Source organism: Mauremys reevesii, linkage group 9, assembly GCF_016161935.1.
Source record: "Mauremys reevesii isolate NIE-2019 linkage group 9, ASM1616193v1, whole genome shotgun sequence".
Classification (NCBI taxonomy): domain Eukaryota; kingdom Metazoa; phylum Chordata; order Testudines; family Geoemydidae; genus Mauremys; species Mauremys reevesii.
Window position 1 is genome coordinate 64282672 of NC_052631.1, and position 23522 is coordinate 64306193.

The following is a 23522-nucleotide window of genomic DNA, read 5'->3' on the forward strand; positions in this document are numbered from 1 at the left end:
CAGGCACAGTGTTCAGCATGTCTGGGGCCACTGGACCTATATATAGGGAAAGACTGTGCCTAGCCCTGAAGGGGACATAAGCACAAGTAGTTTCTCCCCAGATTCCTCAGGATAACTATGAAAAATAACAATCTTTGTTCCAAGTGCTCAAGATTCAAGAAGCCTGGCACAGGGCTCCAGAAACAGGCTGGGGCAAGATCAGGATCATGTCCCACTCCCAAATGGCTGGCAGAACTGTACCAGCACAGGTGGAATGCAGGCTGCACCTTGTGAAAGGTTGTACCAGCTGGTGCTACTCTTTGAATTTCTCTTCCAGCCCCACACACCTGGTGGTGCATGCAGCTATGAAACTGGGATGGCCTTTTTCTGCACTTGCACCTTTACATTTATAAGGACCTGCCTCTGTTCAGAGACAGCTGCTATTTTGTTCTTGGAATTTCTGCAGCCTGTTGCAGAGAAGAATGCACATACTGCGCTCTCTCTCTCTCTCTCTCACTCATGGAGACTTTACTTTGGTTCTTTCTCGTCATTGTTTTCCATAATTGTACATAACCGTTATGTTAGATGGATGGTATATGCTTTGTTCTTTATGTGTGGAAACAGAAAAATTCCCCTGAGTCATTCTGACTGTATGCGGACAGGTACTGGTATGTTAGGGACAATATCCCACTAGTAACCATAGATTACAGAGCATGGCTCACATTCAGCACTATATTATGAATGAATGAAGTGTCACTAGTGCTGATCTCCATTAGGGTCCAATGACCATAACATTCACCACTATTACACAACCTAGCTGGAAAGGTCATAAGCTGAGCGCATCTTGTAACCAAGAAATGCTATACTACAGCCTAATAATGGGCACCATGGAGTCTCTTTTTGCTTTTATAATATGGGATGGCTGTAATAAAGAGGATTGTTAATTAATGCCATTTACCTGTATCATGGTGGTGCCTAACAGCCCCAATCCAGATCGGGGCTCCCTCGTGCTAGGTGCAGGAAAAACATTTATTAAAAGACAGGTCCCTGCCCCACAGACAAACCAGCAGTAACAGACAAACATTGGGTTAGTTCAGAAATGCTTGACATGGCCCCCCAAAAGTGTTATGGCTTAGCATTTGGGGCACAGGTGCCTGAGAATCAGAAGGGGTTATTATTGGTTGTGGAGCAGGGATAGCTGACCATGTGCCAGGAAAGCAGAAGCAAAGTGTTTTGGGAACTGATTTTATCTGGTGTCTCTCTGATTTGTGGCGACGTTTAGAAGCAATGAGTTCGGCTGGGTCACTTAAGCACCTGCTTAAACCTTGCCAACACAATCAAACTTTAAATACACATTAAACATCCCCAACCCCTTTTCACCTGTTTTTATTCCCTCTGCATTTGTGTGACTCACAGCCGACCTCGCCATCATCCCTCCAGCCTATCGCAAAGCACACAGTGAGCTTGTCCTACCAGCGCAACAGCCAGAAACATCAAACATTTACAGAGGTTGATATCAAAGCACTCCCTCCAGCATTCCTGTCAGAGTCTGCCCCTGTTCCTAGCAGGCCAGGCCTTACCCCACTCCACACTGGTCTGGGCATGGGGCAAAAAATACCCAGGATTCAGCAGATGGGGGCTAGATTGCAGGTTTAAGGCACTGCCCCACATTGCCAGGTGGAGGATGAAAAGGCCCAGGGCAGGGACACGGGGTAGGGGAGAAAGGAAAATGGCCCCATTCTTGCCTTGCTGTGATGTCTTGGCTTTGGGTGGTAGGAGTGAGTGTGGTGTTGCCTTCAAGTGGCTGGCGGCAGAGATAAGATAAGGGACTTACTACTGCAGCTACCTAAGGAAATTCTCTTTTAGCTCAAGTGCTAAAAACATGCTTTTTTGGAGCTGAAAGAGCAGCCTGGCCCACATGAAAGGTTTGTCATGGTCAGATTCCCGGGCCAAAGTCAATACCAGAGGTCAGAACTTGGGTTAGGGTTCTAAGCAAAGAGTCAGAATCCAGGCCAGAGCCACAGTCTCTGTGCTCACGCTCCAAGCAACAGAACTCAAGTGTTGACAGCAGTAGTAGAAACCCCATAGATTTGGGGAAGGGCAGGGTAATGAATTCACGTGTTGCAGAAAAGCACACCCAATTACTATCTAAAATCACACCTCTTCCTGGGTAGCTAGGGCTAGATGCCTGCTCCTTCCACTCCAAAAACACATACTTTTAGCCCTTGAGCTAAAGGAGAATTTCCTTAGGTAGCTGCAGTAGTAAGTCCCTTATCCTGTTTCTCCAAAGTTCCAGGAGTTTAGAAGCAGTGTCAATCATGGCAGCTCACTGGGGATCTAAATTGTTGATGGACACTTCCTAGTACACCCCGTGGGCTTATATGGGGTAAAAAGGCCAATCAGGAACCTCCAAGGGAGTCACTTGGGCCGGACCTTTCATAGTGTATGTCTGCTGCAGTTTGCAGCATCTGAGGAGTGGCAGGGTTATAGCTACTGCGGTGTGGCAGTGTCTATTGTCTGGTGGCTCTGCTGACCTGCATTTGAGTGCTGCTGATTCTTATTGGGATGGGGATGGAATATCTCCTTGCACCCACTCCCATCTATTCACACCTCTGTCAGACTAAGCACAATGTAGCCCTGAATGATGAAGCTAATGATGAGTTCCAACTGGTGCTGTTCTACTCTCTTAACAGCATGGCTTTTGGACAGTAGCCAATCAGATTGCTCAATTTGCACAATTCATTTAATAAGGAGGAATATTAGGGATGGAATGGGAAATGGAAAGTTAGAGTGAGCCGTTTCCAAGATACAGCGGAGTACTGCGTGGGGTTTGAGGCAGTAATTAGGACTCACATAACAAAACAGCATCTTCTGTATATAATCATGCCATGTTTTTGCTGCAGTCCTCTCTGGTCTCACAAGCTAAGAGAGGGCTAGCTGGGTACTCATACAGAAGAAGATTTCTGTGGAAAACCTGAGCCTACATGCATTGAACCAATTGCTCAGCATGGAGCCAGGAGGCACTTTGCTGCTGGGTGCGCCACCTTTGAGCTGAGACATAAAACTGACCACTCGTACTCATTAATATCCCCTTGCACTCCTTCCAAGCGTACAGGTGTTAACCTTGTTGTGATGGCCAAATTCCAACAAGCTGTTGACCTAAATTTCCCCTGCAGATTTGAATGGATACAGTATTTTTCATTTCCTGCCCTCAACTGTTGCATAGTGTTGCTGTGCACTATTGAACAGCTGCTATGTTTCACCCCAGAGAAGGTAGCATTGCAGTTGTGGGTGAAGTGAACCCTATATCAATTTGCAAGGTGCTGCTGTGGGATCCTTCAGAAGGTCAGGTGCCATGGTGGTATAAATGTAACAATCATTATTTTGTGAATGTTCCAGGGAAAGCCGGAAACTAGAGAATGCCATCCGTGAGGCGCAGTGGATTACTGAGGCTATCCCCTGAGCATTTTTAATGGATTAGTGGGGATTAAAGTGGGATATTGTGACTATCCCATGGAAATTTGGAAGTTAGAAAGAACAATCAATTGGCTGCAATAGACTACAAAAGCCATCCCATGGGTATTGAAGGATTATAGAGGAAGCTAGATCGAGGTTGATTTTAAAAGATGGTGGTAGGCAAGTACCTGAGCTGAATAAGGTATCAATTGTGCAGGCTTAAAACAGAGAATGAAAAGCAGCAGAAAGCAAATTAACTCTGGGGAATTCCTTTGCAAGCCCCCAGGTCATCCAGGCACTCATTCAGCAAGGTACCTAAGCACATGCCTCATTGTAAGCATGCCATCCCATTGACTTCACTGGGACTATTAACATGCTTAAAGTTAGGCATGTGCCTAAGTACCTTAGGCCAGGTTTACAAAGGTATTTGGGCACCTAACGATGTGGCGAGGCACCTAACAGGATTTTCAAAAGGGCCTAAGCAGTTTACACACCTAACTTCCATTGAAGGTCATGCTGTGTATACTGAGAAAGGTTGTTGTCCCTCAGATTTGCAGTAAGGTCCCAGGGCTCAGCTATAAACTCCCTCTTCACCCTCCATGCAGGTAAAATACAGGCAAATATACCACTGGTCTAGTACATTTCCTAGGGCTTGATTATCTTATAAGCATTACGGGAGTATGTCCTTCCAGCATCCAGAGGCCTAGAGAAGTTTCCCTTTGGATCACAGGATACTGTTGATCAACTGAATCACTATTGTCCGTCTGTTATGTAATGCACCTTTGCTGTGCTCTTTGTGTGTCACTGGCTGAGCCCAGGAGGCACTGGGCGTCAGATTTCCAGCCAGGGCCGGCTGCAGACACCAGCGCACCAAGCGCGTGCTTGGGGTGGCATTTTGCCGTCAGGGCGGCAGCCGGCTCCGGCGGACCTTCCACAGTCATGCCTGCGGGAGGTCCACCGGAGCCGCGGGACCAGCGTACCTCCCGCAGGCATGACTGCGGAGGGTCCGCTGGTCCCGCGGCTCCAGTCGACCTCCCGCAGGCATGACTGCGGACGGATCGTTGGTCCCACGGCTCGGGTGGACCTCCCGCAGGCATGCCTGCGGATGCTCCACCAGAGCCGCGGAACAGTGAACCCTCCGCAGCTGCGGGAGGTCCACTGGAGCCGCGGGACCAGCGGACCCTCCGCAGTCATGCGTGCGGGAGGTCCGCTGGTCCCGCGGCTCCGGTGCACCTCCCGGAGGCATGACTGCTTGGGGCGGCCAAATTCCTAGAGCCACCCCTGTTTCCAGCACAGCTCAGCTCTCATTTCAGCACCTAAATAAGGGCCAGATTTTCAAAAGAGCTCAGCCCACTGGGCGCAAGTAGCTAGCTGCCTAAATGGGAGTTGATCTTTTCTGTCAGTCTGGCCCAGTGATGAGCTGCTAAAATCTTAACAACCGGTTCCCTATCAAAAGTTCTGATTTAAGGGATGTGCCACAGTATGTATTTTTTGTACCAATAGGGTTACCATACGTCCGTACTTTCCCGGGAGCAGCGATTTAAGAACCAAAAAGCCTGACATCTCCGGGAAAATACAGATGTATGTTAACCCTACCTAAAGTTCTTTTTTTAAAACATGGGCCTGAACTAGAAATGAGCTCTGTTTCACGTGTGGTTCCCCGCCACTCCCTTGGGGTGTGCTAGGGTGACCAGATGTCCCAATTTTATAGGGACAGTCTTGATTTTTGGGTCTTTTTCTTATATAGGCTCCCATTACCTCCCACCTCCTGTCCCGATTTTTCACACTTGCTGTCTGGTCACCCTAGGGTGTGCACATGTGTGGGTGCCAGCTGCTCCCTGCCCCCCTCATTGAAGCAGGTGTGCAGGGTTACTGCCCTGAGAACTGCAGGGCACCAATGGACATGGGGCTGGCTGCAGACAGGGGCGTGGGGCAGGGCTAGCTGGAGGCAGGGGGTGTGACACAGGCTGGCTGCAACAGGAGCTGGCTGTGGGCAGGGGGTGGGAAGAGCAGCTGGGAGCAGCCCAAGCAGCTGGACGCAGCCCAGGTCCAGCAGAGCAGCTGGGAACCCACCACGTAGAAGCAGGAGCCCCACGGCCAGAGGTCCAAGGAGCAGCAGTAGCAACAGGGCCAGGAGGCAGCCCACATGGCTCCTGCAGCGCAGAGCCCCCTGGTGGCTGGGAGGAGGAATTACAGGCTTCCCGACCGGAGCCCATCAAAGCTTCCCTCGCAGGGAATCCAGTTTACAAGCGGTTCTAAAACCGCTTCTAAATTTAACAACCAGTTCATGCGAACCGGTGCGAACCGGCTCCAGCTCACCCCTGATCTGGCCCCAGCTGTGGGTGCTGAGCTGAGTTCCTTTGGAAACCTGTCCCCCTTTTCCTACGGGTGACTCTGCCGCGCTCCCAAGACGGGGCAGAACAGTAAACATTTCACAAGGGCAGCTTTCTCGCCATGCTGTTCCCTCCTCCTTTGTGTCAAATTCATCCATCACAATACATGGGACTGTGTGACTCCTTGGACAGATGAAGATGGCGGATGCTGGCACAACAACCCAAACCCAGATGATGGGATAAGGGAAAGAAGACGACAACAGGGAACTATGTTACACCGCCTGCCCCTCGTCCACCTCAGGTCAGCATGGGGAAGACAGCAATGGGAGCAGCCTTGAACCTGGGTCTCCATCATGGATTTGCAACTCATCTCACAGTTGAATGCTGGGTTTATTTTCAGGCTCCTGTGTCCCTTATAATAACTATTTATACAACTGCAGTGCCTAGCTATCCAGAAGGAGAGAATGTCACCAATTGGCAAGGTGGCAGCTGCATTCACCAGCTGAAACAAGGTTTAGATTTAGAAATCTTCAACTTAAAGACCAAACAGTGAATGTTCCACTCCAATGTTATTTCCATCTTCCCACGTGGGTGTGAAAGCTGGAAAGCCAGTCAAGGTACAGACGGACGTCTAAGTGTCTTCGAAAGCAAAAACCTCAGAAAAATACCAGGTATTAGATGGAATCTAACAAATGCTAAGAGTCATCAGAGAGTTCCAGAACCCCATTCTCTCCAAAGTTATTCAGAAAAGAAGGTGGAAATGTCTGGGACACATGTTAAGAATGAAGCCAGAGCATGCGCCATGACAGGCGTGCCATTGGACAGCTGGAGGGACACACAAAAGCAGCTGAGCAAAAGAATCCCTCTGTTGAATGGTACCCAGAGAGGGAAAACTTAAGGGACTTAACATAGAGGACATGCAAACAGCAGCCCAGGATGCACAGGTATGGCAGGGCTTTGCATGTGCCCTAAGTGACATCTGACCACATAGGAAGGATGCAGAGGGGTTAGATCAGAGCCTTATGGTGCTAGGTGCTGTACAAACATATGAGGCAGTCCCTGGCCTCAAGAATTTACAGTTTAAATAGACAAGACAGATCATGGGTGAGAGGAAGGCAGGATTACTGTCCCTACACACAGGGAACATAAGCATAAGGAGATTCACGCCCTGATCCAACCTATTGAAATCAATCAGGCCCTCTGTGACTTGTCCATAGTCACACAAGAAGTCTGGGGCAACAGGAGAAAGTGAAACCCACAAGACCATCCTTCCTCTGTCTGGCAGGGCTTTTGTGGATTTCACTACCCCGCTGGCTCACAAGAATGAAACTGAAGGATGAGGGAAATGTGTCTAATGAAAAGCACATGTACTCATGTGACATGCATGCCCAAGTCTGCAAAGCAAACCAAGGCTGATGCGTCTACTATGTCCTACTACCTACAACCCTGACTATGTCCTACTAACATATTTTCATGCAAGCATGTCAAATCATTCCTTGATGTTTAATCCAACATAAAAAGTATCTCTTTTTTTAAAAATTCACTGAGAAACTTTAAGATCATTTAGTGCTGGATGAAGAGCCCTAGAGACTGAATTAATCTATTTAGCCACAGAATGGACAGTAGCTGTGAACGCTGTCCCCATATTGCCCCATCGACATGCCTTAGTCTTATGATTACCTTTAAAGGTCATAGAGGAAGTAGGTCTATATGATTGATTCATTCCTTAACTTATTTCCTCATACTGTCAACAAAGGAGCCAATCGAAAGCAAACATGAGGGGTCCTGATATCAACCAGCAACTATTAATCAATTAACAGTTGTCATTCACTATAGATCAGGGCTGAATTTGAACCCAGGACCTATTGGTAGGAAAACATTTGTACGTATTACCAAGCCCTGAGTCATCCAATCCCTTCATGCAAAGTGAGCTGAACCAAATTAATTTAAATAGGTTAATGCAAACACTTTGGTTGATATCAAATCCATTACCCCATTACGAAACACTGCAAATATTTGTAACAAGAAAATCTGTTGACTTGTCATATTTATCAAAGGGGCAATGGGAAGGTATTTTTTCCTTTTTTAAATTTTTAATGAAGAAATCATACTTCCTATTCATCGTTCACTCACTCTTCTGTTTTACAGGATACCACTAGCTCCAGCTCCATTTCAATCCAGCACACGCAGCACAGAACAGTAGCACAACTTCACAGCTGAGAACATGCCAGTTTTCTACAAATATAGACATCGGGGCCTGGATTTTCAGGATCTGGCTAGTAATTTGGGGGGCTCCAATTCTGGCGTTTGCCAAACTGAGATACCATCAAGAGGGCTGATTTTCAGAAAGTGCTAAACCCCAACCCCTGAAAGTCAGTGTAAGCCAATGGGCCAACTCACTGTTAGATAAAGCGCCCAACAGTGGCCGAATTTCAGTCCCTTTCTTCAGGGTTTTGATTATTTAACACTCGAAACTCAGCTAAATCATCCATGGATTCTATAGCTCCTTCCTGAAACCCACACATGCTCCTGGCCTTTCCCCATCACACCTGCTCTCTACAGGTATTTCCTACCAGACTGTCTACCTGATTGAGAGAGGGGACCCTTTGCAGGTCCTTCCACTAACCCTGCATTTTCCTTCTAACTGAGCAGGCTCCCCACTATAGGGAGCATTGCCTCTGAGCTGTCACATGACCCTGGGTCACTTGACTCACCAGTTGGCCAGAGACCTGAAATAAGGCGCTGGGTTGTATGTGTGGCTGCACCTCAGAACTGTCAGGCCCCTTTAAGATGCAGTATTGCCAACCCCGAACATTCAATAATCATGAGCCAGGCCTGAAAAAATCATGAAACTGGTTTAAAAATCATGAGATTATCTTAGAAATCATAAGAATTTTTAAAAAGAATAATACATTTGGGATTATTTTTCTTTGCCTTCTGATGTGTGAACCTTTAGAGTGCACTCAGCTCATATTCTCCACCTTTTCTTTACAATCTAGAAACTTTTTCTTTTAATGAAAGCGGCAGTTCACCCCTAATGACTTGACTTCAGGAGCTGCGGCTTTAAGAAAAACACCAAAGATTATGCGACTTGTTCTAAAATCACAAGAGTAGGTAACAGTGAAGGGGATTCAAGGTGGGCACCCAGAATCTCTAGTCACTTTTGAAAGCGTCCACCACCAATGTGCTGATATTATGGTCATTTCAGCAGAGATTTGCCTTACATAAATGTCCTGAAAATTTACCAGCCTTTTCACAAAATCCACTTGCCCAGCCTTTGCCAGCACAACTGATAATAACAAAAGCAACTAACAGTATGTCACTTACTCATCAAAAGAATTACTTGCCTGGGGTGCATGGGTGATTAGGGTTTTGTAAGGCTGATATATATGTAGGCATCTTCTACAATTCTTCGAAGTGATTAGCACACACTATTAATCAAGGTGCCTGTCAAATTCTGCTCCAACTTCAAAAAATGGAACTGAGTTAACAGTGCAAAAACCAGAAACACATATGGAAAACTCCTGCTTTACATCCTACTTCTGGCATCAAACCTCCCCCTATTCCCCAAAACTTCCTTCCCAGGCTGAGACAATTCTGACGAGCTCCTCTCATTTCTGGTAAACACCAAAGGAGCCGTTCATTTCAGTAATTAATTGTATTCCCCTTTTAATATTTCTGCTGACATCAGACTCTGGAATTAAAGGAACTCTGGCTCAGATTCTGGATGCAATAGGCAATATTAGTCCTCCCCTTCCCTCTTTGTTCTCACCAAAGGTCTGATTCAGAGCTCACTGAAGTCTACAGGAGACTTCCCATTTACTTCTATGGGCCTCTAATCTCCAGCTAACAGGAAGTACCTATTGTGCCCCTTTCTCCAAACCACTATCAACACTTTTCTAGCACAGATAATATGAGACTCTGTTCTGCCAAGACGTGGGCAAGCAGTCTTATTCACATGAGAGGAGCCACTGATGTCAATGAGCGTGAGCTACTCATGTGTGTAAGGCAGGAGTCTCAAACACGTATGTGACCCGCGGAGTTATTTCCTGCGGCCCGCCATAGGCCCAACTCCACCGGCAGCCAAACTCCCTCCCTCACCCCGAGCACGCCGCGTTCCCGCTCCTCCGCCTACCTCCCAATGCCACCAAACAGCTTTTTGTCGGTGCTTAGGACTTTCTAGGAGAGACAGAGGAGGAGTGGGGATGCAACATGCTCAGAGAAAGAGGCGGAGAAGAGGCAGGGCCAGGGCGGGGATTTGGTTGGAATGGGTCAGGGAGGAGGCGGAGTTGGGGCAGGGACTTTTGGGAAAGGATTGGGATGGGGCTCGGGGTGGGGGGGAAAGAGGCGGGGCTTCATGGACTAGACGAGCAGTCTGAGGTATGAAGTTCCGCATGTAAAATTCTTTGCTGTGAGTAGTTGGGAAGAATGTTTGTTAAAACTGGCAACATATTTTATATGAATAGTTACTTTAAAAAGTTCCTGCCATTACAGCTATGTTGATAGACTGTTAATGTAGATCAGCATCAGTGATACTGACCACATAAGGAATAGTTACAGGTGTTTATATTTTATTAAAAAAACCCTCCTTGCATTACAGTTTTGAAAAAGTTAACACATTAACTTTTAATAGCATACTATATTACTCTTCATTTTTTTTCATTTTTGACTATACTTTTGTATTGTTGTATGAAAAGGTTTCAGTGATGCGGCCATCAGGCCAATGTACTAGTCCTCATGTGGCCCTCATGGTGATTTGAGTTTGAGATCCCTGGTGTAAGGCTTTGCAGGACTGACCCCATATAGGGTGAGGTTATTAAAAGTATTAAGCACTGTCCTAACTCTGCTGCCACTTAAGCCAATGGGAATTTTACCCTTGACTCCAATGGGATCAGAGTTAGGCTAATGATCCCTTCTGGAGCCATCTCCAGTCTGGGGTCTACAGGTGATGTGACTCACCCCCTAGGCACCACAAGGGGGACCACCCTCCCCAGCAGGAAGAGGGGAATTCAGTCTCCATGTTCATTCAGTCCTGAGCTTCACCGTGCACTGCCTCATCAATGGACTCCCAGCCATAAACGTGAAGGCTCACCTGCTTCTGGAGTGACAGGGGAATTCAAGGCCCAAACCGACACCCAGAACTGTAATGGATGCAAGACTGAGACCGCAATCTCCATGTTTCATTTATTGCTATCATCTCAGCGAACTCCCCAACATGGACTGTTGCAAGAGGGGAATCCATTCTCCTTTGAGTCCTGGCCTTCCCCCTTGCACAGCCTCATTAATGGACCCCTCGGTATGACCTGGAGCAAACACCTTTCCCTGGATTTAGAGAAAAATTCAGTTTAACCAACACCCAGCAAACCTCCTGGAAGAAGAGGTTTAAAGAAGGATTTTCTCACTGGGGCAAACTTATAAACAAAGAGACCATTTAAATAAACAGCAATGAATGGGCTAGTAATTCTCTTTGCCATTACTGGAGAGATGTGCATTTCCTTCCCACACCTGCTCTGACCTGGGCCCGTGGTATAGCCACACTGTGACATCATAGTCTGCTCCAATGGAAATTAAAATGACAATTCGGCATGATCATTTCTCAGCTGGGTAAGACAGACTGGCCATGACAGGAAACCTTCCTTTAAATCCAAGTGCTTTTGATAATAATGTATCATGGAAAGAACATGTGACATACTAGCTAAATGTCATGTCTCCCTCTAGTGGCTGTTCCATGTAGTGGATAAAAGTCTAATACTGCTACAGGCTGTTGAAGTTATTCTGTTAGCTCAAGTAGTAGAGGCCTGTGCTTTGGTGCTGAAGGACCTAAAGTTAGTAGTTACTGACAGCTTGTGGTGGGATTTGTTATAGAAGCTTATGAAACGTAAAGGTCAAAGTCGGTGGAGAATTACATCCTGCCCATTTTTCTTACTACATTATTTACATATACAGTTTTTCATTATTCAATCAGCTCTGGGATAGTCAAATAATATTTGTGAATTAAGTTATTAGCAATTCCCCTCTTCCCCCCCCCCATCAATCAGAAAATAAATTATCAGTGAATAAACTTGTGATACAGTGTACTTTAAAGCTATGTCAGAAAGGTGAATGCCCCTATCTGCTCCCCTTGCTGAGTTCACCGACTAACCCTAACTAGAGAAGAAGTATGGTAGTGGCTTGGAAACCTGGGTGCTCCTGCGTTCTACTCTTACAGTAAGGGAGGCAGAAATTCTTGGGTCTAATCCTGGCTCTTCTACTGATCTGTTGCCTGATCTTTAACAAATCTCTTAATCTCTGTGCACCCCAGCTTCCCGAAGTGTACAATAGGAGTGGGAATACTCCCCCACCTCATAGGGCAGTTGAGAGGATTCATTAGTCAATGTTTGCACAGCACAGCATCTTTACTCCTCTCTGTCACACAGAGCCAATAATGCTACAGAAGAGCAAATTACATTCACACAATCAAAAAATCACATCCAGTTAAGCCCTGATTCCAGAATCTTTTTGCTTGGTGATGATGTCCAAAGCAGAGAGAACACAGCTTGATTTCCAGATCCCAGGCTTAGCTTGCTGCGCTGGCAGGTAGAGATATCTTGTTTTGACTGGTAAACTGAGCACATTTGACATGGAAGTCGCTGAGGGAGAATAAATATGGAACAACAAGATGTAATTTTTACAGAGGCTCTTTTCCAACCATAACCACATTTCAAGTCATCCCAGACTTGAACTAAGGGGTCCTGAGGTCTGAAACCAAAGCCACATGAGGTCCACTGGGCCTTGCCCCTGCCACGAGCACAGATATCTGTGATTGCACAATCAGTTAACAGCAATATTCTAGTGTCAGTGCAAGGGGAAAGGGACAGAGAATTAAAAAAAAAGGTCAAAGAAAGAGATTTCTCAGCTCCTACCACTAGGGAAGGGGAAAATGCTGAACACAGAAGAATAACCCTTTTGTATCTGAATAACACTGTAGTGACATCTGAACCACCATGAAACGCATAGCCTGCTTAGGGCAAACTCTGGTTCTCTTGCAGACCTGTAAAGAAGACTGCCTTGAAGAGCTCTGTTGTCTTGTGTGCAATGGGAACAGGAACAATGGGTTTGAGCTATGGAATACCGATTCGCTGAACAGCTCTATGCTTGCTACAGGGCTCTGCTTTCTAATGTATTTCACCTTTTACGCACATGGAGTTAATTCATTTAATGGGTTTTGTGCCACTGTCGAGTGCAGCATTTGTTTAAAAGCACTCAGCCATTTTCATATACACTTTTTAACAGGCGCATGCAAATATACAAGCTTTCACATGAACTGTCCATATGTGTGTACATAGCTAATTACACCCCCTCTCATGGGTTATCAGCAAAGATTGAATCTCTGACTTTCCACATCAAACTTTAGCCCTTGACCTAAACGAACTACATGACATTACATTAGTAGGCTCTGATTCACTATGTGAACCAGCCTCTAGAAAGAGAAATGACACACTTGGCCAATGTGTTACATATATAAATAAAGCCTCTGTACCTCAATTTCCCCAGCAGCAGAATGGAGGTAAAAATATTGACTTACCTCATATGGGGGTTGTGAGGTTTTAGTAAAATAAGGATTGCAAAGTGCTTTGAGATACTCTGATCAAGAGGCAGGTGAATATTTTTCATTAACACTTCTCAATTTTTAAATTAATTCACTTTAGCTGTTTGGGTTTTTTTGCATTCCTACATTAGCTTTCTGGTAATAGTCTGGTAGGTGAGCTTGCTGGCAGGTATGTGCATGGAATCAGTGATTTTTAAGCAGATATTAGAGAATAGTCATGGAAAGTGAATTTAAAATTCATAATTAGGAGCATTCAAACCAGAAATCTGAATCTAAGAATGTCACTCACCCAATCAGGGAACAGAACAACACCATGTGACCTATGAGGCCACTCAAAACAGCTCATATTTTGCATACTGAATAATCACAACAAACTGCTTATGACCAATGTACAGACCAAGAATCATTCAGACAAAAACCTTTAGTAATGAATAAATGTTATTAAATCACAAATTGTTCATAAACAGCTTGTGAACAGGATATAAAAGGCAAAAGTCATGGAAGAAATGCTATGTTAAAAATTATTCACCTCGCTCTGAATGGAACTACATATTCAGTATAGACAAAGGCTTATGTTTCAAATTTATGAGTCAGGTGATACTAATAATAGTAATTATAATAATGTCTTACCCATTTATAGACAGCCATCTATCTAAAAGTATCCCAAGGCACTTTATAAACTACAGCACAGGTAAACAAGAATCAATTAAACCACCACTGAAATGCAGCCACCCAGGGTTGGAATGAAGTAGCAGTAGAACAGAATAAAGCCATGGTACCCAACTGTTTCAGACAGGAAGTGAAGAGGAAAGCATCAGGCGAGTTTAGGGAGGTGGAATACAATTACTCAAAATAGAATTTGGCCAGAGCCAAAAACAAACATCCTTTTCTACTGCTGTATTTGGCTAATTGATGACCAAAAGCATTCAGGACCTCAGTTTTATGTCTAATCCAGAAGATGGCACCTCTCACATGCCCCCTAGCTACATAGTAGGGAAGTGCCACCTATTGAATCACCAACCCAACTTCCTCAATTGCCAGGGTTTTCCTTGCACATCACTCACCATGTTCCCCACGTGGCTTGGCATTTGAGACCCCAACATAGGCCTGGCTACAGTGAGCGCGGATGTAACAGCATACATGTATGACCTGAAAACACCATTCCCCAAGAGCCAGGCTGGGAGGCAGGAGAGCAGGGCTCTGCCTGGGTGTAAGACTTTGGGCAAGCCACCGAAAATTCCTTTAACCTTTCGGTGCCCTTCCTGTGAAACAGAGATAACAATATTTACCTTCTAAGGGGACTGAGTCCATGGACACCAACACCATGCTGGAGAAGCCCCAAGCATTATCCCAGGATGGACAAAGGGAGCAGCCTCAGGTACTTTGGCATTAATGTATAACAATATGCCTAACCCCTTACCCTACAACACCACTACAGCGAAACATTTTCCAGCAGTCAAACACTGGGCAGTGAGGGCTGGATCTGCTGTCTCCCTCCCTCCCTGCTCCTGATGCATTCACTTCAGCCAACATGGTGGCTCAGCCTTCCAGCAGAGTCACTTCAGGAGCCCTGAACTACTGACGATGTTTCGCTGCAACACTTTATGCATCAGCAATCATTTATTTTTACTATTTGTGATTGCAGGTGTTGATGTTGCACAGTTTCTAATGGGAATGGCTGAGGGTGGAATTCTGTTGAACTCCATCCTTCCTGCTCATCACCTGAGGAGAAAGTATGAGCAGGTGTGTGTGAGACAGGAGTTTGGAAAAACAGAGAAGTGTGCATGTGAGGGAGAGAAATTTGGGTCTGTACTGGTAGTAGGTGAGGGCAAGTGTAGGAGGGGAAAGGAATTTGGGGTTGCAGTGAGACAGGGAGGATAGGTGTGTGTGTTTGTGCAGGGAATCTGTATCAGAGAAGTGGAGACAAGTATGTGAATCTGAGAGCAGAGAGGTAAAGACAGGTGTGTGTCTCTCTCTCTGAGGGAGGATCTATCTCATAGAACTGGAAGGGACCCTGAAAGGTCATCAAGTCCATCCCCCTGCCTTCACTAGCAGGACCAAGTACTGATTTTGCCCCAGATCCCTCACTGACCCCGTCAAGGACTGAACTCACAACACCAGGTTTATCAGGCCAATGCTCAAACCACTGAGCTATCCCTCCCCATCTGTGATAAGAGGGGCGAGGACAGATGTTTGCATCTGAGCTAAGGGAGCAAGTATCTGTGATAAGAGGAAAGGGGACAGTTGTGTGTATCTGAGGGAGGGGCAACAGGATCTGTGATGAGAGAGTTGAAAACAGGTGTGTCTGTGTGAGGACGGGAATGGGGATCTGTGATGAGAGGGGCGAGGACAGGTGTGTGTATCTGAAGGTGGAGACCTTGGATCTGTGACTAGAGTGGTGAGGACAAGTTTAGGTATCTGACGGAGGGGAACGGGGATCAAAGATGAAAGGGGAGGGGACAGGTGTGTGGGGGGGAGAATGAGGATCTGTGATGAGAGGGGTGAGGACAGGTGTGTATCTGAGGGACAGGAGCAGGCATCTGTGATGAGAGGAAAGGGGACAGGTGTGTGTATCTAAGTGAGTGGCAACAGGATCTGTGATGAGAGGGTTGAAAAGAGCTGTGTCTGTGTGAGAAAGGGGAGCAGGGATCTGTGATGAGAGGGGTGAGGACAGGTGTGTGTGAGAGAAAGGGGAACGGGGATCTGTGATGAGAGGGGCAAGGACAGCTGTGTGCATCTGAGCAAAGAGAGCGGGGGTCTGTAATAAGAGGAAAGGGAACTGGTGTGTGTATCTGAGGGAGGGGTAACAGGATCTATGATGAGAGGGTTTGAAAACAGGAGTGTCTGTGTGAGGAAGGGGAATGGGGATATGTGATGATGGGAACAAGGACAGGTGTACACATCCGAGGGAAGGGAGCGGGGGATCTTTGATGAGAGGAAAGGGGACCGGTGTGTGTATCTGAAGGAGGAGACTCAGATCTGTGACTAGAGGGGTGAGGACAGGTTTGGGTATCTGAGGGAGGGGAACGGGGAACAATGATGAAAGGGGAGGGGACAGGTGTGTGTGTGTGAGAGAGATGGGAGTGGGAACCTGTGATGAGAGGGGTGAGGACGGGTGTGCATATATGAGGGAGGGGGAATGGGGATCTCTGATGAGAGGGGTGAGGACAGGTGTGCGCATTGGAGGGATGGGAGTGGGGATCTGTGATGAGGGGGGTGAGAACAGGGCTGTGTATCTGAGGGAGGGGAGCGAGGATCTGTGATGAAAGGAAAAGGAACAGGTGTGTGTATCTGAGGGAGGGGCAATGGGATCTGTGATGAGAGGGTTGAAAACAGGTGTATCTGTGTGAGGAAGGGGAGCGGGGATCTGTGATGAGAAGAGTGAGGACAAATGTGTGTATATGCGGGTGGGGAATAGGAAACAATAATGAAAGGGGATGGAACAGATGACTATGTGAGGGAGGGCGAATGGAGATCTGTGATGAGAGGGGTGAGGACAGGTGTGTCTGTGTAAGGAAGGTGAGCGGGGATCTGGGATGAGAGCAAAGAGGACAGGTTTGTGTATCTGAGGGAGAGGAATGGGGATCTGTGATGAGAGGGGGTAAAGGTGTGTGTGTCTGGGTGGGGGGAGAGCGGGGATCTGTGATGAAAGGGAAGGGGACAGGACTGTGTATCTGAGGGAGGGGCAATGGGGATCTGTGATGAGAGTGGTGAGGACAGGTGTGTGTGTCGGGGGGGCGGGAGGGAACAGGGATCTGTGATGAGAGTGGTGAGGACAGGTGTGTGTGTCGAGGGGGCGGGAGGGAACAGGGATCTGTGATGAGAGTGGTGAGGACAGATGTGTGTGTCAGGGGGGTGGGAGGGAACAGGGATCTGTGATGAGAGGAGTGAGGACAAATGTGTGTATCTGATGGAGGCGAGCCGGGGATCTGTGACAAGATGGGTGAGGACAGGTCTGTGTATAAGAGGGTGGCGAATGGGGAACAATAATGAAAGGGGATGAGACAGATGTGTATGTGTGTGAGGGAGGGGGAATGGGGATCTGTGATAAGAGGGCTGAAAACAGGTATATCTGTGTGAGGAAGGTGAGTGGGGATCTGTGATGAGAAGGGGGAGGACAGGTGTGTGTATCTGAGGGAAGGGGAACAGGGATCTGTGATGAGAGGGGAGAAAACAGGTTGTGTGTGTGAGAGAGAGGGGGGATCTGTGATGACATGGGAGGGGACAGGTGTGTGTATCTCAGGGAGGGGAACCGGAATCTTTGATGAGAGGTGGGGACTGGTGTGCATGAGGAAGGGACGGGAGCTACTATCTGTTATGAGAGGGTTGAGGACAAGTGTGTGCATCTGAGGGAGGGGAGCTGGGATCAGTGGTGAGGTGGGAGGGGACAGGTGTTTGTATCTGAGGGACCGGGAACAGGGATCTGTGATGGGGGGGTGGAGGTGTGTGTGTCTGGGTGAGGGGAGAGCGAGGATCTGTGAGGAGAGGGAAAGGCACAGTTCTGTGCATGAGAGGGAAGGGAGCGGGGATCTGTGAGGATAGGAAAGAGGACAGTTGGGTGTATCTGAGGGAGGGGCAACGGGGATCTGTGATGACAGGGGATGGCACAAGTGTGTGCTTTCCAGGGAAGGGAGTGGGGATCTGTGATGAGAGGAAAGGGGACAGTTGGGTGTATCTCAGGGGCAACAGGGATTTGTGATGAGAGGGGTGAGGACAGGTGTGTGCATCTGAGTCAGGGAACAGGGATCTGTGATGAGAGGGGAGAAAACAGGTGTGTGTGTGTGTGTGTGTGTGTGTGTGTGTGTGTGAGAGAGAGAGAGAGAGAGAGAGAGTGAGAGGGGAGCAGGGATCTCTGATGAGACTGGAGGGGACAGGTGTGCATATCATAGGGAGGGAAGCAGGGATCTTTGATGAGAAGGGTGGGGACAGGTGTGCATGAGGGAGGAGAGGACAGGTGTATGTATCTGAGGGAAAGGAGCTGGGATCAGTCATGAGAGGGGAGCGGATACATGTGTGTGTGTGTGTGTGTCGGGGCGGGAACAGGGATCTGTGATGAGAGTGGTGAGGTTAGGTGTGTGTAAGTGTGTGCTGGAGGGAAGTTTGCATTTATAATGAGGGGCATGGGAAAGGGAGCATAGACTGTGGCATTCTGATGTCTTTGAAAACCAGGACCCCATAAACTGTAACTAATTCTCCCTAAGGAAGTGTGAAGAGAGATCAGAGCAGGAGAGGCTGCTGGACCTCCATGCTTTGCAGTGTAGGGATTTGTATTTGTTCCTTAAGGACCCCCAGTCATTCCCTCTTCACCTGAGATTTCCAAACATGGTACGCAAATTCCCTGGCATGTAAAACCCACGAGCCCCTGACTTTGTGGGTGGAAGGGGGACATGGAGAAGATCTTTCTCCCCCTTCCTCTGTTCTCTGGAAGCAGGACCATCTCCTTGAAACTCTTGTGAAGTTTTGGGCATCGATGCACCAACTGAGAGCAGCTGAGTCACTGCGATTAACAGGGCTCCTCGCACCATTTCCTGCATCTCCTTCTCTGACCTGGGGCAATACCTTCTTAATTTGCTTTCTTTTGCTTTGGAGTTAATGCTTCCAAAAGTGAGAGGCTAAGAGCACTGACTAGAGCCAGGCACTGTGCAGGATGCTGCTGTGAAAGCTTCCTGCCCTTCCTTTCCCCGTCACACCTTCTCTTCTAAGAAACAAGGCCTGTGCACCACTCTATCAGTGTGCCCCAGACGTAGCTTGCTGGATCCCACACAACTGGCAACTGAACTCCTGATGCACACTTTGCCTGATGGTCCAGTGCTGGGAACCCACCCTCCTCCCTCAGCTCAGCCAAAGCACCCTACTCCTGCCCTCTTTTCTAGCCTGTTCTGGCTATTTCAGTACTGAGATCTCCCCTCCCCACAGACTGACGTCTCTGTCAATATATCTTAGTCCTCCTTTGTAGCACCCCCTTTTATTTCAGTATGGGGACCCGCCCCCCACAGTTATGACAAGGCCTCTCAGGCTGCTCTGCAACAGCGCCCTGCTATTCCAGTCATAGGCCATATCCTAGTGCTGTCAAGGCATCTTGGACATCCCGAGCTATCCCACCTATTCCCACAAGGCCCTTCCCTGTACTCAATGCCCCTTTGCTATCCCAGACCACCCCCTGAGCAGATATGCTAGCACCCACTCCCAGAAGAAGCCAGGTGCCAGCTAAGAACTAGGCAGCGACCATCCAACTCAATGAATCTGTCACTCAAGCTAGTGAGATTTAGCACCTGAGCTCCTAAGATGTGATGCCACTGAGAGTCCACTGAGTCACCCTCCATGCTCCCCCACCACCCAAGCTCCATCTCCCCAGCTAGCAACCTCTGGACAGCATGGTGTAAGTCTGTCTGTCTGTCTGTCTGGGGAAGGTGGACCAAGATTTGCCAGAAGCCCCTCTCCACCCCATTCACGGTTCAGCTGAACTGATGAACACGTCACTCCCTCTGCCACAGCGCCACCCCTGAAAGCCAACCTGCTCATCGGTCTAATGGGCTTCAAAGGGGGGAGTGAGTGGCTGACGCTTCTCAGCCACTTAGCTTGGCCTGGAGCTAACGAGGCATCTCGAAATTAAAAAGTGAACTGCAATCCCCAGCAGGCCTGTCCTCCTTTTGGCATTAGTTGGAGTTCTCTTTCTATCTCAGAGAGCTGGGGAGCAGTGAGCGGCATTCAGATCTGTCGAGGCACAGTGTCCTGGGTAGTGCACAGGGATACTGGGATGGGGAGGGCCTGTGCCTTAGGAAAGATGGTGAGGGGGTCCTTTCAGTGAAGTCAGGGCCCCCGGAGAGATTCCCTTTGGAGAGTGTTTTCTCTTGGGGGGGGGCAGAGGGGAACTATCACTGACTGGCTGGTTTCTAACTCTCTGGCCACCTATTCACCTTACATCAATAGAGCAGTGTGGAGGGGATGCAGAGACGATAAAACATGGGATAGAGGGAGCAGAGAGAGAGAGAGAGAGAGAGAGAGAGAATGTGTGTGTGTGTGTGAGGGATGGGGAATGTGGTCTTGTAGTGAGAGGGAGCAGGCAAGCGTGTGGGAGGGAGAGGAATTTGGGTCGTAACTTGGGGCTGGTGAGAGGGCGGAGGGTGTGAACAGTAGTGGCTCTATCATCCCTGGGATGGATGGGGATACAGAGATCTGTCTGGAATACCATGCAATGGCAAGTGGGATAAAATTGTGCGTATGAGAAAGAGAGTGAGCAGGAGCTGGGGGAACTGGACTGTAATAAGGGGAGGGCAGGATGCTACTGGGCCAGAGAAAAGCACCATGACTCTTTGGAAAGTCTGAGGGGTGCTCTGGCAGCTCCCTATTGCCAGGTCAAGGTGCGGCAATGGTGTGTGGGAGCATAGTGGGGGTGGACATGCACTAACAGATAATATCACAGGGATGACAAACTGGTATCACTGACAACTCTAGAGTGTGGCTTGGCCAGCCACAGCAGCTCTGTGCATGAGACCTGCGAGGGGAGTCCTGGTTGTCAGGAGGAACTGTACTTAGGCCTGCATCCTCTAAGGTATTTAGGCACCTAGCTCAATGGTTGTGAGGTACCTGAATATTGTTGAGGTTCTATGCCCTTGTGCCTCCCTGATCTTTGGCATGAGGGTGGGGCGTGGAGTCAGAGCAAGCACAGATGCCTATAGGTCCCTGTTGGAAGCCAGCCTAACCCCTCTGGTTGCTTGTGGGCCTGAGTTCTGAGGTACTTTCCTGGCTCCTACACATCCCTGGGAGAAGGTAGCCTTGCTCCCAGACAGCTTCCTGGGTCTTACCCAAGGTGTAATTTTCCAGCTTCATCTACTATTTATGGGATAGGGTGGAAACCTCAACCCCTCCATGGCAGGGATATGAATGAGGTAGAAAACACAGTGAGCCATATTCATCCCCTGGTGTGACAGCACTGGCCTCAGTAGAATTGCCTCAGGGACAGATTTGGCCCAATGTCTCGGGGACCCAGATAACTGTGGGGACTGGTGCTGGTACATGGAGACTTTCACCTCCAGCTCACTAGGTTAATGATGACCGAGATGTGTCACCATCTCCTGACTGTTGCGGGACCCTTACGTAGTCCTGGGGCTCAGCCCAATTCCTACCGCTACCATCAGTTCTCTTGTTTCAGGCTGTGCAGGGACAGAGGCAGAGGACCGAACCATCCAGAGAGGCTGAACACCCCCTTTCAATCCGGGCGTGGCAATGGCACCGTGTGGAAGAAGCTATTCTTTCAAGCCAGCTAAAGAGGGACAATGTGCATCATGGGGTTGCTCTGCTGGATGGCCACTCAAGTGGGACAAAGCACCAGATCTGTCTTTCAACAGATCATGCATGACTCCCTGCCCGCTCTGGACCCCTGAGCCATGTTCCATGGGGAGACAGGATAGCCAATCCTCCACAATCATCACTGCCCTCACTCTCCATCCGTTCATGTTGCCCCTGCACAGAGCTGGATCACCTATTGTGTTTTACTGTATCCTAATAATCCCAAAGGTTAACTAGGTGGTTTTCTTGCCATTTTTATGGCATCTCTGAAGTTCTCCACACATAAAATGTGATTGCACCAACTTCTGTGACTGGGGCCAGCCAGCTAATAGGGAATGCTTTGTGTTTCCCCGATAAACCTTTTTCATCAAGCCCTCCTGTATTCCAGATTCAAAGAGGTTCCATTACCTCCTGCTCGCGTGCTGAGCGCTGCTACCCTCCCGAAGCTGTGTCCATTGAAGTGAATTCCAGGATGTACCACTTTGCACCATGGAGGAGTCATTTTAAATGGGAGAGTCTCTCCCCACCTCAAGTCCTCCTTAAAGTCTGCATTTCAGCAGCTGATTATACTGCTCCTGCCCTTCTGAAAATCCCATTCCACCAGCAGTGATGGGAGACAAGCACGAGAGTGGGGTGGAAAGACAGTGTGTGAGGTGGAGGGAAGTCTGAGATGATTGATAAATAGAGAGATCGTAGCTAGTTTATGGAGCAGAGAGAAACTGGGATGCTTAAATACTGATTCAAAGCTCCTGGAACCCAGTGGGAATCTTCCCACTGACTTCAGTGGGCTTTGTATCAGGCCTGTAATGGGAGACCTCTGTCCCACACCATCATTGGCACCTTTTCCCCTTGAAAACAAGAACATGAATCTGCTTTTCAGCAGTTGTCTCCAGAAGGGCCACTCAGTCCTCTGCAACTCCCAGAACTTATGAGATAAATTCCTACCTACAGGGAAAGGGAAATCACCACCCACCTAAGGCTAAAAATAACCAAATCAAAGTAAGTCCAAGCGAAAGTGCCCCGACACTCACATCATAGTCTACTTCCTACTATTAAGTGGGCGCCAATAAATACCCACCGATGGGGCTTCACGGCCCTGTAATTATTTCCCCACCCACCCAAAAAAGAAATGAAGCCCCCTTACTCTCTTCCTCTTCTTTAATGCCTGGGGGGCTGGAATCAGCAGACAGGAATGTCCCCTACCAAATGGCAGTGAGATCGCCATCTCTGGAAGGAATATTTCATTCTGCATCCGTAGCAGGAGGCACGGAGCATTCCAGAGAGACCACATTAACTTCCTGGTACTTCCCGTACCACCTCATCAGCTGGTATCCTGACAGACAAAACATCAGCCTGGCCAGCGGACGATCTGACCAACTCAGGGACAATACTGCAAAACTCTCTGTATGCAGGGGGAAGCTAGCTACAGCATTGTACCATATGGTGGAGGGGGAAGAGGGAGATATCCAGTGAGCCAATGTCACAGTGAAATCTCTACAGAAATGACAGAGTCCATGAGATACAGACTGTAGGGTTGCTGGGGGTTTTCTTAAGCTTTTGGCAGCCCATGAGTGAGGTTAAACCCAGAGCAACACAGTTTATCCAACTGTCGGACGGCCTGTTACAGGGGTCAGCAGCCAGCAAACGATCCCAGAATGCCAAATGCCGGGACACACATACTGTAGAGGAGAGGACAGGGGTAGGGGGAGCAGAGATGTGAGGGAGAAAGGAAATGGGGAGAAGCCAGGGAGAGCACAAGGAAGGATTTATAAAGAGAATGACAGAGAAAGAAAACTGAGGGACAGAGGGCAAAGGAAGCACAAGGAGAGAGATTGTAGGAAGGGGGGGAGGGCAGAGAAACAGCAAAGGAAGAGAGA

At 48.1% G+C, this 23522-nt stretch overlaps 1 protein-coding gene across 1 annotated transcript in view; it reads right to left on the minus strand.

Moving 5' to 3' along the window:
• Window positions 1–23522, minus strand: part of GABRQ (gamma-aminobutyric acid type A receptor subunit theta) — a 93063-nt gene that overhangs the window by 64896 nt on the left and 4645 nt on the right. The gene's annotated exons all lie outside the window — the stretch shown is intronic.